General features: G+C 40.9%; 1 pseudogene; it reads right to left on the bottom strand.

The window, feature by feature from the left end:
• Nucleotides 1–16,719, bottom strand: part of LOC146753924 (uncharacterized) — a 25,501-nt pseudogene extending 8,782 nt beyond the window's left edge.
• Nucleotides 16,720–18,314: the final 1,595 nt, after the last annotated feature.

Raw genomic sequence — 18,314 nt, 5'->3', positions numbered from 1 at the left:
AAAGGGAAAGGAAAGGGAAAGGGAAAGGAAAGGGAAAGGAAAGGGAAAGGGAAAGGAAAGGGAAGGAAAGGGAAAGGAAAGGGAAAGGAAAGGAAAGGAAAGGAAAGGGAAGGAAAGGGAAAGGAAAGGGAAAGGAAAGGGAAAGGAAAGGGAAAGGAAAGGGAAAGGAAAGGGAAAGGAAAGGGAAAGGAAAGGGAAAGGAAAGGAGGAAAGGAAAGGGAAAGGAAAGGGAAAGGAAAGGGAAAGGAAAGGGAAAGGAAAGGGAAAGGAAAGGAAAGGAAAGGAAAGGGAAGGAAAGGGAAAGGAAAGGGAAAGGAAAGGAAAGGAAAGGAAAAAATGAAAGCTTTCACATGCTCATAAGCTTCCTAGAGGGGAGGAAATTATATAATTATTTTTGCATTTAATTTTTAGGAACTGCTTTTCAGAGCTGGTCTTTTGAAAAGATCAGAGGTGATAATACAGACAGAGTTGAATGAATTTCTTTTTCCTCTGAATTTCAGAAGTAATCTTCACTGTATGACTAAATAACATAAGGATTTTCCTGTAAAAATAAAATATATATATATATATATATATATATCAGAAGAAATTCAGTTTTGTTTAAGATCAGGCTTTAGTCCTATTTATACAATTAAATATAAAATAATAAATAAATGAAAGTTAATTTATTTGTAGTAGAAACAAAAAAAGACATCAGCATTATATGATTTTGTACTCCAGGTGATATGGTAAAAAAGAATATTAGAAATTAAAATATCATTTCTAATTTGATCTTTCAAAATTTTTTCTTAAATTAACATTCTCAAGATGAAATTTTTTATTATTGAAACATTGTGGAAAGCATCAAAACTACTGACCCTAAAATATTTTCCTTTGATTTTCTCTCTCTTTTTTTTTTTTTTTTTGTTTTGTTCTTGTTGTTTGTTTATTTGTTTGTATTTTTGGATTTTTACTTAATGTAGAAGATGAAAAAAAATAAAATAAAGAGGGGGTATAAAAGAAAGCCTGTATTTTGCAGTGTTTTTGCTTTCTGCAGTTAGAATTGTCACTAGGGAAATTACTTCTTTGGAAGCAAGGTGAATGATGTGCAGGACAACCCATACTAATAGCACATAAGTGATACTGACAGTGTGTGATTTGGAAATTCCAGATCAAGTCATTCTAAAAGAACCTTTGCACAATAACACTGTCTGTATCAGTCACACTGTCTCAACATGATATTGGAAATTACATAGTCATTTACTGGAAATGTACTGTGACCTGGCCAATGATTTAAGGATGTTAAATACTATTCCCCCAGGCCAGACACACTGAGAAATTTCTAATACAGTAATATCTATGACTTTAATATGTTGGTTCTAAGCTGATCAAATGGAGATGAAAGTGCAAAATTACATGAGAATTGCTATGTTAGAGATTTGGATTAAATTTTAAGATAACTAAAAAAGCTTCAAAATGAGACACTGAAAGTCATGATTTCCAAATGGGCATTGGTTAATGGAGTTAAGTCTAGCTGGCAACCTGTTACAGGTAGTGTCCCCCAGGGATCAGTTCTAGGGCCCATCTTCTTTAACATCTTCATTGATGACTTAGATGATGGAATTGAGTGTACCCTCAGTAAGTTTGCAGATGACACCAAGTTGGGAGTTGGTGTTGATCTGCCTGAGCATAGGGAGGCCTTCAGAGGGATCTGGATAGGCTGAATCACTGGACTGAGGTTAATGGGATGAGTTTCAACAAGGCCAAGTGCCAGGTCCTGTTCTCTGGCCACAATAACCCCATGCAGCGCTTTAGGCTTAGGGCTGAATGACTGGATGACTGTGAAGAGGAAAGGGACCTGGGGGTGTTGGTAGTTGATCAGCTGAGCATAAGCCGGCAGTGTGCTCGGGTGGCCAAGAAGGTCAACAGCAACATGGCCTGTATAAGAAATAGTGTGGCCAGCAGAAGCATAGAGGTAATCATCCCTCTGTACTCAGCTCTGGTGAGGCTGCATCTTGAGTACCGTGTTCAGTTTTGTGTAGTGTATTAGGCAAAAGGCAGGGCTGCGGGTTGTGACACGAGAGGTCCCACCTCCTTAGTTAATATTCATTATGTAAGTGTATGGGCAGGATTAGCCTTGCCCACTTTCTAGCAAGTTCTGTGCCAAAGGTTATATAAGGGTGTGCTTGCTTTAATAAAACGCCATTTTGCCACACACTCTCTTGTTGTTGTCCTGGCATTTGGCCCAGCCACGGAAACTCGGGGACGAACAGAACGGAAGGTGACTTGTAACAACTGGTGACCCCAACGTCCTGAGTGCTGTTGCCCCTGCACCAGCTGTTCCTGCTGCGGATCAACACCCTCCTTTTCTCCTTTCGTCACGGAGTAGTCAGAAGCCCTGTTCGGGGGGGAAGTGGCCATACCCCTCCGTTGTTTGGGACTGCATCACCAGGTGCCGGCTGCGACTGCGTGTTGGGCCAGCGGCGACATGGAAGCTGTGATTAAGGTACTTCTCTCTTTCTGTAAACCTCTCTTCCCTAAACATGCTCCTTCTAGGAAGGAGCTTACTGCCCTTCTCATTTTGTTGGAGAAGGAGAGGTTGCTGGCGTCCCCCTCGGATGTCTATGTATGACCCTGATAACTGGGATGGTATTACCCCCGTGCTATCTCAGAGTGCCCTCACTACCCAGAAAACATCAGAATTTAAAACTTGGGGGTTGGTGTTGGGAGCGTTGAAAGCTGCTCGTGATGAGAAACTCACTAACCAGCGGGCTAAGGACCTTCTGGGGATTGGTCCGGGGGGGCAGTTCTTTGGGGTTGCAGCCTGGGGGGGGAAGCTCTGTTCTCCCTTCAGACTCAACCGCAAAGAAGACAGCGTCGAATCCATCGGCTCCACCCTGTACTTCTCCTTCGAGAAGCGACATGACTGCAGAAGTTGCTCAACCTCTTGCGCAAGATCAACCCTCACCGCCACTTCTGGCCCGGAGCGTTAACCAACCTCCACCCCCCCTTATCCGGCCCACACCTTGTATCCTTCCTTACAGGACACGGGGTGGGGGGGGGGGAGGGGGAGGTGGGGACATTGAGAAGAATTTGGGGGGAAGTGTGGGGGGAGTGGAGCACTGACCCGTCTCGCTACCCAGGCAACCGGCCCCTGAGTCAGATCAGGGGCGTGGTCCTGTGATGTTACTGCTTAGCTTGGACCCGCCCACACAGGCGATCAGCGAACATGCCCTGTCAGTTGATCCGGTGCCAATAGTAAGGGGGCTGGCCCTACCCGATGGGGCCTGCCCACATTCACTGATTGGGCAAGGGATAGGGAGGATCTCCAGGCCACTAACCCAGGTATGCCCACACTTGCCCTTCCCCTGGTGGTTAAAAATGGGGGACCGTCTTGGACCCCCTTGGACACCAAGCCAATTACTCGCCTGGCAGAGTTGGTAAAGGATAAGGGATTACGGTCACCGGTCACCTACATAACCAGCAGAGTTTGCGATGCGTTTTGCCAGTTTAGACGGCTTGGGTTTCAATATTTTGCCATCAGCAGAGTCTGCGTCACCAGGTCCATCTTTGGTATAGGTCTGGTTGGTTTCGAGGCTGGGCTGCATGGTGCCCAAGCAGAACTGCTTGGTGGATACTGAAGAAAAAGGAACATGAGAGCCCCGATAAGCAACCTTTGCTGCCTACAAGAGTCACTATGTTGATGTTTGTGTGCATTGTGTGTTTATTTTGGTCGCCAGTGGGGTGTATCCATCTGCTTAAGCAACCAGGAAATCTTTGGGTTATGTGGGCTAATCATACAGGGACTTCAGAGTTTTGTCTTGCATTACAGTCAGCTACGTCACCCTTTCAAAAATGCCTTATAGGGGTCCCAGAATGGGATGACTCTGCGTTTAAGGGTTACCTTGGGAAAAAGAGGGGCTGTTCGCGGTTCTGCAATGGACTACTAAGAACTTGGAGGTGGTTGGGAAATGATTCTGTATACTATCTCGGAAGGAAAATGGCTTGTACCATTTGTAGGTTAAACATCACTCTTCCCGAGGAGCCCCAGCAGTTGGATTTACTTGGCTCGCAAATGGTACAAAATGATACTTGGGACAAGAATAGCTCACAATGGTTGTCCCCTGGGTGCATGATCTTTGGCTCAATGAAAAGGTTATCTCTGACTAGGCAGCGACTTCTTGGTCCAGTGGGCCCCTACTGGGACCCGAAAACTAATCAAACCATCCCGTAAACCCTTGTGTATCCCCGTGATGATGAGATCTTTGATATTGATGGAGGATACTGTGGGTTTTACCCTAACGGATCGGTGCCTTATCGTTCTGGGGACTGTCCTATAAACGTCTCAATAGGTGAGATTGTTAATATTAGCAGGACGGATGGGTCTGTCTGAAAGGTCAACTGTGAAGATATGGCATTCAACACAGGTTGTTGTGTTTTCCCTATCCCCAAAGGATCATTTTCGTTCATGGGAGAAATTTGGAACAATGATACAGCAAAAGCCTTACCACCAGGGATATTTCTTATTTGTGGGGATTGTGTTTGGAAAGGGATTCCTAAGAACCCAATAGGAGGTCCTTGCTATCTGGGGAAATTGACCATCTTATCCCCAAGTATCATTGAGATCTATAAGGCATTTAATCATTTGCAAGCCAAAAGGGATATGCATGCTCTGGAGCCTGACTGCGGGGACGACATAAGGTTATGGGGACCCACTGCTAGAATCTTTGCTTTTTTCTTTGCTCCTGAGGTGGCTGCTGCACACGCTTTAAAAGAAATCAAGAGATTGTCCTGTTGGACTGTTAAACAGGCAAATGTTACCTCTCAGCTACTCTCAGATTTGCTTATAGATGTAGAGAGCATTAGACATGCTGTGCTTCAAAATAGAGCAGCTATAGATTTTTTGCTTTTAGCACATGGACACGGATGCCAAGATGTTGAAGGAATGTGTTGTTTCAATTTGAGTGACTACAGTGAGTTGTTACATAAGAAGCTGGCATGGTTACAAGATCATACCAGGACGATCGGTATCGTGGACGATCCGTTTGGAGATTGCCTTGGAAGCCTGTTTGGGAACATCAGACCTTGGTTCAAGCAGTTGTTAAAAGTATTGGTAGTAGGGCTTATTGTTCTTCTTGCACTGCTAATCTGCGTACTATGTATTATGCAATGCCTGCAGGGATGTATGTGTCGTATGGTGACGGGAATTTTCGATGAGAAGATGGAACAGCAAAGGGTATAGAAAGACTTTAAGAGGAGAAAAGAAAGAAGAATTGAGTGGGGTTGTTAACATGTTGCGTATTGTAACGGGTTAAAGGTTTTTAGCATAAGGAGGGGGAGATGTAGTGTATTAGGCGAAAGGCAGGGCTGCGGGTTGTGATGGGAGAGGTCCCACCTCCTTAGTTAATATTCATGATGTAAGTGTATGGGTGGGATTAGCCTTGCCCACTTTCTAGTAAGTTCTGTGCCAAAGGTTATATATTAGAATAGCATAAAGCAGCATAAGATAATATGGCAATGTTAAGTAACTGAGCTTTCAGTGCACGACGTTAGTGCTTTCACCGTGATTGAAAATTTACCTCATTTATCCCAACATACTCAAAACACTGAGAAAGTTAGAAATAAACACTGGCAAAATGATGGATTAGATAATTAAAAGGTCCTCTCTATCACTAATTTCTAAGCAGATGACAGTGAATATAAAATGCCTGTATTACTTTACTTATTTTGATAATTGAGATGACAATTCTTATCTCCTTGGACTATAGCTCTCCCATGTTTCTTTTAAAAAGTCATTTCCAAATGAAAACCAACCAAAGGTATTATACGAATAAGAAATATACACATATTTTTCAAGCAGAGAGAAGAAAAATGTTGATGCAGTTACCAATGAAAAATTAGGATTTCTGAAATCAAATATTTTATTGTTATTGTTGTTTTTCCTTTTTATGATTAAAGTTCTCACCTTTCATTTAAAATTATTACCTTATCAAACAAGGGCTCACATTTCCTTCAGTAAAGAATAACAAAAATTATCATCACCAGATCTGATAGGAACTGCAAAATAGCATGTAAGGCACACAATTGGCTCAAGTTTTCACATCATAAACACTGAAATTTTAAAGTAGATATAGAAAGCAAAACACGTTTTGAACCTCATTACTACTTAATCTTTCTATTAAAATTTATTTTTGCATATTTAGAGAAAATGATTAAAATCTAGAACATGCTTATTTGGCAGATAAATGTTTTGAATATTTTCTAATGAACTAGAATTTTTTATTTCTTGACTGAAGTACTGAGCGAGTCAGCAAAGGAAATGTGCCATCTTAGACCTGTTTTTTTTTTTGAGAAGTTCTTCTGTGAAAGGTGATGTTAGGTGTTTCATTGTATGAAAACTTGGTTTTAAGAGATCAATCTTTGAGTAACTCCAGAAGCTATTTATCACCATTCCATGGGAATCTGCAGTACAGAGTTTTGGGTTCCATGACAGCTGGCTACTTTTTAGGAATCACTTTTTAAATGCACAGGAGCAGGCAATCCCATTGTGTCAGAAGTCAAGACAGGATGCAGAACAGGGAATTCCTCATGGAATCTGGGCAGAAAATTTATTAAGACAAGTGGGAGAGAGACAGAGAGAGAGATTGTGATGCGAAATTCACAGTGCAGAAAGATGAAAAGAATTTTATTTATTAATAACATAATCTTTAATTATAATAATCATCAATGTGGCATTTTAAGCCATTTATGTAGCACTCCAAAGAGTTTTCATGCAGAGAAAGGGATGTTGCTACAACAGCAAGACAGAGATCATGCCTCTTTTTTAATTCACTTTTTGAAAGATATCAAGCCTAATGGTCAAAAGAAAGCTGATTGGATTTTCTGGTGGAAGTTAGGCTGCAATAGTCTACCAGCCTCTGAGACACCTACCTAGTTTCAAGGGGAATTCACTGAACCAGGCTGAAAGCAGGAGTAGCTAAGTTGCATGACTAACAAGTTTGTTTCTATAAATATAATTTATGGTAATTGAGTCAGATCATAAAATTAATCATATTAACAAAAAGAAGATTTATAGTTACGCAAATTCTTTCACTGAGAAAATGATGCAATCAGTAATAATAATCTGAGGACATTTTCTGCCTACTGAACACTAAGCGCATGTTCAAAGCTGCCACATTGAGAAAAGCAACTGGAAGAGTTCCAAATAGCCTCTTATGGTCTGTCATGTCACTAATTCACAAATTAAATCATTGCTGAAGTGGAATATGATATGATTTTTCAGAACAGCTTCAAAGACAGTTACAGCCAATTGTGTGTGATTTGCACATCAAAGTAGTAATAATAAAAATACTTAGTTGTACATAATGCTTTGATCCTTAGATCATGATGCACTTTTTAAAGGTAGGTAAGTATTATTTTTCTGTTTTTACTGATGAGTATACTGATTTCCTCATACTTGCTCAATAAAGCAAATTAAAACTAAGAATTATAGCTCCATTTTTCTCATTTTTCCCATTTGGCAGACCTGTGCAGAAGGAAGTATCCACTCCTTGTGCAAGAAACATTCCCACTTGGAAAACTGAGGACCTGACCTGGAGAGTTCTACAATCAGTAGGATTCTTCATTAAATATGATTAGGCCAAAGTGCTAACGTAACACAGACAGGGATGATCTATTATTCTGCTGTATCATTTCTCATTTTTGGTCCTCTCCTTCACATCACCACTTATGGCCTCACTGTCACTTAAGACAGTTATATTTTTGTGAATACAATTATTACCTATTGCACAAATGAATCAGTTACAAGACTGAAACAATAGCCCTTGTCAATAAATCTGAATAGACATAGACATGTTGATGTAATAAATTTCTCTGAGAAGCAGGATGGGGAAAAGTAAAAATGGTGACTGGTGGCAGTGCTTGGATAACCACAGCTATAGTGGTTCCACCACAAGTAGAAGGGAATTATAGAAAAAGGTGCTGGTTTTGAGTGCGTGGAAGCTGGTAGCAGCTTAACTAAACTGCTGGTTCAGAGCCTTGATACATTCAACTTTGGAGAAGAGTAGTGAAAGAAGAATTCATGCTAAAAGAATTTTAGAATCACAGAATCTGAATAGTTTGGATTTAAAGGGACCTTTAAGTTCCAGTCCCCCCATTATAGCCAGGGACAGCTCCCACTAAACCAGGTTGCTCAAAGTCCCATCCAGCCTGGCTTTGAATGCTTCAAGGGAGAGTGAACCTCACCAGGCAACCTGTTTCAGTGTCTTGCTACCCTCCCAGTAAAAAATTTCTTCCTTCTATCTAGTCTAAATCTACCCTCTTCCAGTTCAAAGCCATTCCTCCTTGTCCTATTCCTATATGTCAATATAAAAAGTTTCTCCCCAGCTTTCCTGTAGGCCTGTTTCAGGCACCGGAAAGCCACATTAAGGTACCTCCAGAGCTACTCCTTCTCAAGGATAAAAAGCCCCAACTCTCTTGACCTGTTTCCATAGGGTAGATTCTCTAGCCCTCTGATCATCTTTGTGGTCCTCCTCTGGACCCACTCCAACAGCTTGATGTCCTTGTTTTGGGACAGTAAAACTATGGGGTGCAGTACTCCAGGTTGGGTCTCATGAGAGGCTCATCATTTCTCTTGATGTAGCCCAGGATACAGCTGGCCTTCTGGGTTGCAAGTACACATTAACTGCTCATGTTGAATCTTCTATCAACTGACACCCCCAAATCTTTATCTTCAGGGCTGCTGTCAATCCATTCTCTGCCCAGACTGTATCTGTGCTTGGGACTACCCCTCTCCCAGTGCAGGACCTTGCACTTGACCTTATTGAGCTTCATGAGGTTGGCATGGATCCACTTGTCAAGCTTTCCTAGGTCTCTCTGGATGGCATCCCTTCTGTCTAGTGTGTCAACTGCATGACTCAGCCTGGTGCCATCTACAAACTTGCTAAGGATGCACTTGATCCCACTGTCAGTGTTACCTACAAAGATGTAAACAGCACCAGGCACAGCACTGATCCCTGAGGAACACCATATAACACCAGCATCTGTGTGGACATCATTGAGCCATTACCCACAACTCTCCATGTATGACCATCCAGCCAGTTCCCTATCCAGTGAGTGGTCCATACATCAAATCATTTTTCTCCAATTTAGCTACAAAGATGTCATGAGAGACAGTGCCAAATGATTTGCACAAGCTCAGTAGCTGACATCAGTTTTCTTCTACTGATGCTGTAACTCCACCATAAAAGGCCAGCAAGTTTGTCTGGCATGATTTGCCCTTGGCAAAGCCATGTTGGTTAACACTAATCACCTCATTTTTATTTTCATTATTTGCTTTGGTAGGGCCTTCTGGAAGATCCTGCTTGACCAACCTCATCTCATTCTATGATCTTGTGAACCATCTGGTGAACCATCTGGTGGATGAGGGAAAGGCTGTTCATGTAGTCTACCTAGATTTCAGTGAAGCCCTTGACACTGTCTTCCACAGTATTCTCCTGCAGAAGCTGGCAGCCCATGGCTAGGACAAGTACACCCTTTTCTGGGTAAGGAACTGGCTGGAGGGCTGGGTCCAGAGAGTGGCGGTGAATGGAGTTAAATCCAGCTGGTAACCCATTATGAGTGATGCTTCCCAGGGGTCAGTGCTGGGTCCTATTCTCTTCAATATCTTTGTTGATGACCTGGATTAGGGTGCTGAGTGCACTCTCAGTAAGTTTGCAAATGACACCAAGGTGGGAGAAAGTGTCAATCTGCCTGGGGGTAGTGAGAAATAAAATAAATAAAATAAAATAAAATAAATAGGAGAGGAGAGGAGAGGAGAGGAGAGGAGAGGAGAGGAGAGGAGAGGAGAGGAGAGGAGAGGAGAGGAGAGGAGAGGAGAGGAGAGGAGAGGAGAGGAGAGGAGAGGAGAGGAGAGGAGAGGAGAGGAGAGGAGAGGAGAGGAGAGGAGAGGAGAGGAGAGGAGAGGAGAGGAGAGGAGAGGAGAGGAGAGGAGAGGAGAGGAGAGGAGAGGAGAGGAGAGGAGAAGAGAGGAGAGGAGAGGAGAGGAGAGGAGAGGAGAGGAGAGGAGAGGAGAGGAAAGAAAAGGAAAAGAAAGGAAAGGAAAAGAAAGGAAAAGGAAAGGAAAGGAAAGGAAAGGAAAGGAAAGGAAAGGAAAGAAAAGAAAAGAAAAGAAAAGAAAAGAAAAGAAAAGAAAAGAAAAGAAAAGAAAAGAAAAGAAAAGAAAAGAAAAGAAAAGAAAAGAAAAGAAAAGAAAAGAAAAGAAAAGAAAAGAAAAGAAAAGAAAAGAAAAGAAAAGAAGGGGGGACAGGAGGGGCAGAGAGGGAAAGGAAGGGAAGAGACAAAAATTGGTTTTGAGATGAATCATCTTTACTAAATTTATTTGAAATGATTTCTTTAAAAATAAAATCTATGTGATTTTACTTTTTTTTCCCAGTCATTATAGGGTTTTTTTTGTTTGTTTGTTTTTTTGTCTACACATTTCAATCGACAGTGTTTTTTCCCATCTTTCCCATAGGATGTACTTACTAAATGCAGTCACACTACAGTAATTTAATAAAAATACTTGATGTGTGTTTATAAAATTACCTTATGATTTTAGGTTAGCTATACAAGATAAAGAAGAAAAAATACCTTGAAGGAAGAATGTTTGCAAATTTTAGACTGAAGTGCCAAAAGTGAATTTTTAAGAAGAATCACAGAATCATATTGTCATCAAATCAGCAAGGTTGGAAAAGACATCCAAGATCACCCAGTCCCACTACCCACTTACCACCAATATTTCCCCACTAACCCATGTCTCTTTGTACAGCATCTAAGCATTTCTTGAACACCTCCAGGGACGGTGAGTCAACCACCTCTCTATGTACCCCATTCCAGTGCCTGACCACTCTTTCAAAGAAAAAACGTATTATTTTTGTAATGTTTCTTACCAACAGTAAGAAAGTCTAATCTGTCCTTCTTCTATGTATAACATTAATTTCTGTTTTTTCTCTGGATATATCAATACAATTTCTGTTGTGGAATGTATAACATTCAATGAAGAAATGTATGTTTTTATGTCTTAGGATATGCAGCTGTCTGCATATCCTAATGCAGGTGGGTTGTAGTGCTCTTGTAACAGAGGTCTACTGGGTAAGAGCACAATAAGCTGCCTACACTTTGTCCATAGTGAGATTCTTAACTGAAATTCCTCATCACAAAAGGAGTAGTTTTGAAACAGTGCTTGAAAAACACTAGTAACAATAAGAATACCTTCATATCTGCTGTATATGTTAGTAATTGCATTCCCCAGAAATCTTTTTTTCTTTTACTCTGGTATGGGTATATTTTGTATATTGTAAGTTTCTCAGGCACTAAATTAAAAATGATAGAATCAAAAATCTTCAAACATAGGAGCAGTATAAATTCTTTCTGCCATTTTAGACTGCTTTATTTATTTATTTATTTATTTATATAAATTTTTATTCTAATTTCCAGCTGTAATAAGCCAGATCCATCACTCCTTAATGGAGAGACCACACTGCAGTCTTCCAGTATTTAAAGGGAGCTTATAAACAAAATGGAGAGCATTTACAAATCCAGATTGTGATAGGACAACGTGGAATGGCTTTAAACTAAAAGAAGGAAATTTTAGATTAGATATTAGGAGGAATAAGAGCTCAGGTTAGTAAGGCAGGATAAATGTCTGCTGACTGAATCTGATCACCTGTTACATACAAATTGTCCTGTATGTGCCTCATGATGCTACTTATATGCTATGCAAATACAAACACATATTGGAGGGAAACCACTAGAGGGGGACAAAAATAACCACTAGAAGCTTCAAAAGACTCAGTGAAAAGTAAAATGAAGACTGTCTGAGTTGTGTAAAGCAAAACAGAGGACCATAGAAGTTGAAGCAGAAATTTTTAAACTTTTCAAATTTAGAAGGTTAAAATTAGAGCTGAAAATAAAATCATGAAATCATAGAATTGTAGGGACTGGAAAAGGAGCTCCAGAGATCACCAAGTCATGCCTCCCTGCAAAACAGGCACCCTAAAGTAGGCTGAACAAGTAGACCTCCAGATGGGTTTTGGATATCTCCAGAGAAGGAGAATCCACAGTCACCCAGGGTAGCCTGTTCCAGTGCTCCATCATTCTCACCATGAAGTTCTTTCACATATTAATGCAGAACTTCCTGTGCTCCAGTTTATGGCCATATCCCCTTGTTCTGTCCCCACAGACCTCTGAGAAGAGCTTGGCCATGTCTACTTGACTCCCACATTTAAGATACCTATAAACATTAATCAGATCCTCTCGGAGTCTTCTTTTCTCAAGTCTAAACAGACCCAGTTTGCTTAGCCTTTCAAAATTGTCTCCTGTTTGTTTCTTTGCTAGCAATATATAAATAAATAAATAAAAATCTCCCATTGAAATGTTTTCATAATGTCAATTTTTCTTCTTGTAATAGGCCCTCTATTAGCACTCTGAGAGGCTAACATTCTTGAAGAACAGCATTACAGAAAAAAGAAAAAATGAAAATGCAGTTTTGGCATCTCTCTGATTTCAAGAAAAACACCTTTCTCCCTCAGTGAAATGCATTGCTAAATTTATATATGTGCATGCAGCGACTCGGCACGGACTCAGATGTGAACGATCCAAATCGTTTATTACAAGTTCTCACATCCCTTATATACCTTCACAAGTTGTTATTTTCTAACTTTCCCATCCGCCCTTACAACTTTCCCAAACACCTTACATGTCAACAAAGCATTCTACAAAACACTTTTCAACTGTCCATGCAGGCACATAACCAATCAGAGCTGTGAGACTCTTCTTCTCCTTGCAGAGGTGTCCTTGGTTCCCATGCTGTTTATCTTGCTCCAAAGCTGCTGCTCTGAACAGCTTTTCTTGTATTCCCATAATTCCCCCTTTTTTGTTTATTGACAAGCTACTACCATACTATAAAATAATAACACTAATTATATTAATAACATAATCATTATAACTCAATCAAGGCCTCGACTGACAATACTCTAAAAGTGAAAAAAGAGACAAGTCAAATACAACATAACAACATTACTGTTAAACCCACTAAAAAGAACAAACATGTTTGTACTGTAACCTAAGTTTCTGCAACCTGAAAATAAATCCATGAGGGTCCCATTGTGTTAATTTGTAACTGATCAGGAAAAGTCTTCAATTTTTATATACTCTGATATATTGATTTTTAATGACCACTAAAATTTGTGCAGTAAATGCTTTTAAGATGTTCGTAACCATGCTCTACCAACTGAGTTATCCGGGCTAATAATTGATTAATGATCGCACAATTTAATGGAATGGCATGTCAAATAGAACCAATTTTAGAGGACAAATGTACTAGAGTATCACAAGGGGCATTAATACTTATTGACCCTTAAGAAACAGCAAGCCATGTTGGTGGTGGATGCGACAGGTAGTGCCAGCAGGGCGTCCCCTGCTTCAAGGTGCCTTTCCTCTCTCACCCATCACAGATTCTCTCCTGCATTCAGGGTCTGAAGGATTTCTTCCAGTTGTACACCACATCCGCATGGCCAGTGCGTGATATAGAGCCCAAGTGGAACACCTGCTTGGAAAACAAAATAAACTATCAAATTTAGTTCTATTAGCGTGCACTTTTGTCTGAAATGATGCATGGTTATATTTCAAAAATCCCAATTAGTTGGATGTAAGAGAGGTATCTATTCTATGATACAGGGTCAAGAGCTCGTAGAATTTGTAGACGATGTCGACCTCGCTGTATTAGCATAGCAAACATTTCCACTCGTGATGTAATAGTTTTTGAAAATGTATGAGGTAAAAATACCCATTCGAGGATAACGAGAGGATCCTTTCTTGAGGTATCCCATTGACATAACAAGCTATATGACTGATATAAGTTGGATATTATTATGAGATGTACTGGAAGTGATAAACAAACACGATGGCTATATCGACTTTGCACTGATGTTATTACACAGTCTAAGCATTGTTGTGCTTCTGGTGTTAATTGTCTTTTAGAAGTTAGATCTGGGTCTCCTTTCAGTAGTTTGAATAAAGGATGCAGCTCTTGAGTAGTAATTCCCAAAAGTGGCCGCAACCAATTGATGGTTCCTAATAACTTTTGCAGATCGTTTAATGTCCGTACGTGAGGTACTATTTTGAGGATTTGTGGCTGGATAACGTGAGATGCAATTTTCCATATTGCTTCTTTTCTGCACTGCTCTAAGACATCACAGTGCGCTGTAGAGAAATTTGTCGTTCCTGCTCCCTTCAAATTATCATCAGGAGGAAATGCGCCCGATTCGCATTCCGGATCTACTGGACCAGGGTCACAACGATCCCCTCGTTTCGATCCGTCCGCGTCTTTAACCACGTTACACGCCGGCTGCACAGACCCAGCAGCGCAAGACATGGGCGGAGCGGGGGGCAGAAGCGGCGCGATGAACGTCGTAGGCGGAGCGAAGGGCGAGGGCGCCGTAGAGGGCGGCAACGCGGCGAACGTCGGGGGAGGAGCGAACGGCGGGAGCGCGAAGGGGGCGGCCGCGGCCCCTCGTCTCCCCGAATCGGGAAGGGGTCGGAGCCGCCAGTTGGATCCGGGCACGGGCCGCTTCCCGCAGCGAGAGGCAGCGGCGGGGTTGGGACGGAGGGCGGCAGGGAATGGTCGGAATAAATTCTTTCCCGTTGTGATTGCTTAATCCCTTCCATTATCCGGCTCCAAACGGGCAACAGCTTAGCAGCCGTTCTGTCTTTAGCGAGAGAAGCCTTGTAGAGTTTTGAGCCGATTTTGTCCCAAAGTTCTCCATCGAGAGAGAACTCAGTTTTCGGGAATTCAGGGACATTTTTGCTTATCCATTTAAGAAGAGTAGCTAATGCTGAAGTAGACACAGTCTCATCCTGATACAGTAACACTGAACGCAATACTTCGAGATGTACTCGTTGCTCCCTCGTTAGTGAGCTCCCCATAGTTCCCGACTGCTCACCTTCTGTCCTGCAGAACGGTGCGGGTGCGCGCGAAACAGTCTCTCCGAAGTTCAGTCGGGCGACGCTGCCGGACCGGGCTCGCTCAGCCGCGGGTAGATTTGCTCCACGTTGTGGGCGCCATTTGCAGCGACTCGGCACGGACTCAGATGTGAACGATCCAAATCGTTTATTACAAGTTCTCACATCCCTTATATACCTTCACAAGTTGTTATTTTCTAACTTTCCCATCCGCCCTTACAACTTTCCCAAACACCTTACATGTCAACAAAGCATTCTACAAAACACTTTTCAACTGTCCATGCAGGCACATAACCAATCAGAGCTGTGAGACTCTTCTCCTTGCAGAGGTGTCCTTGGTTCCCATGCTGTTTATCTTGCTCCACAGCTGCTGCTCTGAACTGCTTTTCTTGTATTCCCACATGTGCACGTATAAATAAATGTCTATCCTGTTATACTAGCTTATTTTCCCCAAGTCCAATGTCACAATTCCTTACACTGTGTTCCTTTCATGTTGTTTTTATAATGTACTGCTCTGATCTGGCAAATGGAAAATGGTGGTTTTAGCAAGAGATTTTTTTCCTATTTGTGAGTAGCTTGCTGACAGAGTACAGAGTCTTTTTTTTTTTTTGAGAATTAGTTATAAATTAAATAAAAAAGGGAGAAGACTTTTTTTTCCCCATTATTATTAATTGAAATCTTTCAGAATATTAGTAATTAACTAACATCATTTGAGACTTTTATACCTTTTGCATATTGATTGAGAATTTCTTTAAAAAGGAATGTTCTTTGTTGTAATTGATGAGCAACTCTTCAACAGTCTTGTGACAAATTTCATCTAATGTTAATATTTTAGTAATAATCTCCCATCCCCACAAATATATATATATATATATATATATATATATATATGTATGTATGTATGTATATGTAAAAATTGCATAGCTATATATGTTCACTGATGACATTCAGTTAAAGGGAAATGCCAAGCAGATCAACAGATCAGAACACTGTGAAGGAAGAACTGATTGATCTTAAGAAGTGGAATAAAAACTGGTAGTGTCATAGACATGAAAAAGGCACCTGTATAATAATTGTTCATGATCTGCAAAGTGTCAGCTATGAATAACAGTTTCATTTCACAACATTTAATCTTTGGGCATATCATGAGCATGAAGAAATGCTAAAGGCAGAGTACAATGTATGTTAATCTCCGATCCAGAACTTTGGCAGCCCACACCAATGGAATGATGAGAAAAACTGATAAGATGGAGAACAGAGAGGATATATAAGTGGAGACTAAATATCATGGAATCATGGAATCATCATAGAATGGCTTAGGTTGGAGGGACCTGAAGGTCATCATAGGAATGCTTCTAGAGATGGGACATCTGCAACCTCTCTAGGAAAACTATTCCAACACCTCACTTCCCTTAGAGTAAAAAGTTTCTTCCTAACATTTCATCTAAATTTCCTCTCTTTTAGTTAAAAGCCACTCCCCATTGTCCTATCACTATGAAACTGTGTAAAAACACAGCTGTCATCCTGTTTATACACTCACGTCAAATACTCAAAGAGTACAATAAGATCTCACTGAAGCATTCTCTTCTCCAAGATGAACAAGTCCAACTACCTCAAACCTTCTTCACAGGAGAGGTGCTCCAGACCTCTGATCATCTTCAGGGTCCTCCTCTGGATTCTCTCCAACAGCTCCGCATTGTTCCTGTTCTGGGGACCCCAGGCCTGGATATAGTAATCCATAAAGGGCTTCACAAGGGCAGAGTAGAGGGGGATAATCACCTTACTGGTCCCCACTCTTTTGGTTACTGTTCAGCTTCAGGGCTGCAAGTGTACACTACTGGCTCATGTCCAGCTTTTCATCCATCAGGACTCACAAGTTCTCCAGAGCTACTCTCTGTGAGTTATTCTCCCAGTCTGTACTCATATCTGGAACCAAGTGCAAAACCTGACCTTGTTAAACCTCACTAGATTTTCATATGCTCACTTTATGAGCTTGTTGAGGTCCCTCTCAATGGTGTCCCTCCCTTCTATGTCAAATACCTCACATATCTTGGTATCATCAACAAACTTTCTGATGGTACACTCTATCCTCCTGTCCACGTCACTGATACAGAAGTTGAAAAGCACCATTCTCAAAATGGACTCCTGGGGGATACCATGCCTCCACCTGGACACAGAGCTGTTGACAACGATCCCGTGGCTACAGCAATTCAGCCAATTCATTATCCACTTAATAGTCCAGCCTTCAGATCCATATCTCTCCAATTTATAGATAATAATGCAATGAGGGACCATGTCAAAGGCCTTGAAGAAATCCAAAAATCAGTTGCCCTTCCTTAGCCTGTCATAAAAGGCCACCAGACTGGTCATGCATAATTTGCCCTTGATGAAGCCGTGCTAGCTGTTTCAGATTACCTCCACATACTTCATGTGCTTTAACATGTCTTTCAGTTGAATCTCCTCCATGATCTTTCCAGGCACAAATGCGAAACTCACTGGCCTGTTGTTCCCCAGGACTTCCTTTCTTCTTTTCTTGAATATGGGAGTGATTTCTCTTTCCCAGTCACTAGGGACTTCTCCTGACAGCCAATATTTCTGAAAAATAATGAAGAGAGTCTTGGCAACTACATCAACCAATTACTTCAGAACACTGAGATGCGTGTCATCTAACTGTTGTCTTGTACATACATTCATCATCATGAGGTGATCTTATACTCACTCCACTCTTTTATTGTGAGAAATTTTTCTCCCCTAATTCTTATTAAGAATACATTCACATATAGATGTGACTATGGAAAGCAGAAGATCTTAACTTTAAAAATAATAATATTGCAGAGGAGCATCTGTAAAATCTTCTTTAATTCCAAAGTGTATGCAGAGAATTCTAACAAACTAGTTATGTGTCAGTTGAGAGTACTGATAACAGTGATGTAGGTATCTTCAGGTTCACTTCAATATAAATGTCTGTCCATTCTCAGCAGGCCCAAATATCCTATGTTCAAAGTTTTAATCACTGTAAAGACAGAAATGCATAGAGAATAAAAATAAAACTCTCACAAACTGTGAAATATTATGTTATGTTATGTATGCCTCATCACTTTTTGTCATACCATATCATTGTTTATTGACACACTTATCACATTTCATGAAAATGTTTACAGATAATTATTCTGAAATATGTATGGCACCACTGAGCTGTTAGCCATCTATAATTATCCAGACTCTATCCTTTTTTGCTTCATTTCCTTCTGTTATTCTCTTTCTTTTTGCCACTATATGAAATCTGATCACAAGCAGCTTGGGATAGTAGCCATTATTGTTCTTTTATGTACTAT

Source organism: Coturnix japonica, chromosome Z, assembly GCF_054131305.1.
Source record: "Coturnix japonica strain WE chromosome Z, WE-NBRP24, whole genome shotgun sequence".
NCBI classification, from domain to species: Eukaryota; Metazoa; Chordata; class Aves; order Galliformes; family Phasianidae; genus Coturnix; species Coturnix japonica.
The sequence above is the reverse complement of the archived record's forward strand: the minus strand, read 5'-3'. Positions and strand labels throughout refer to the sequence as shown.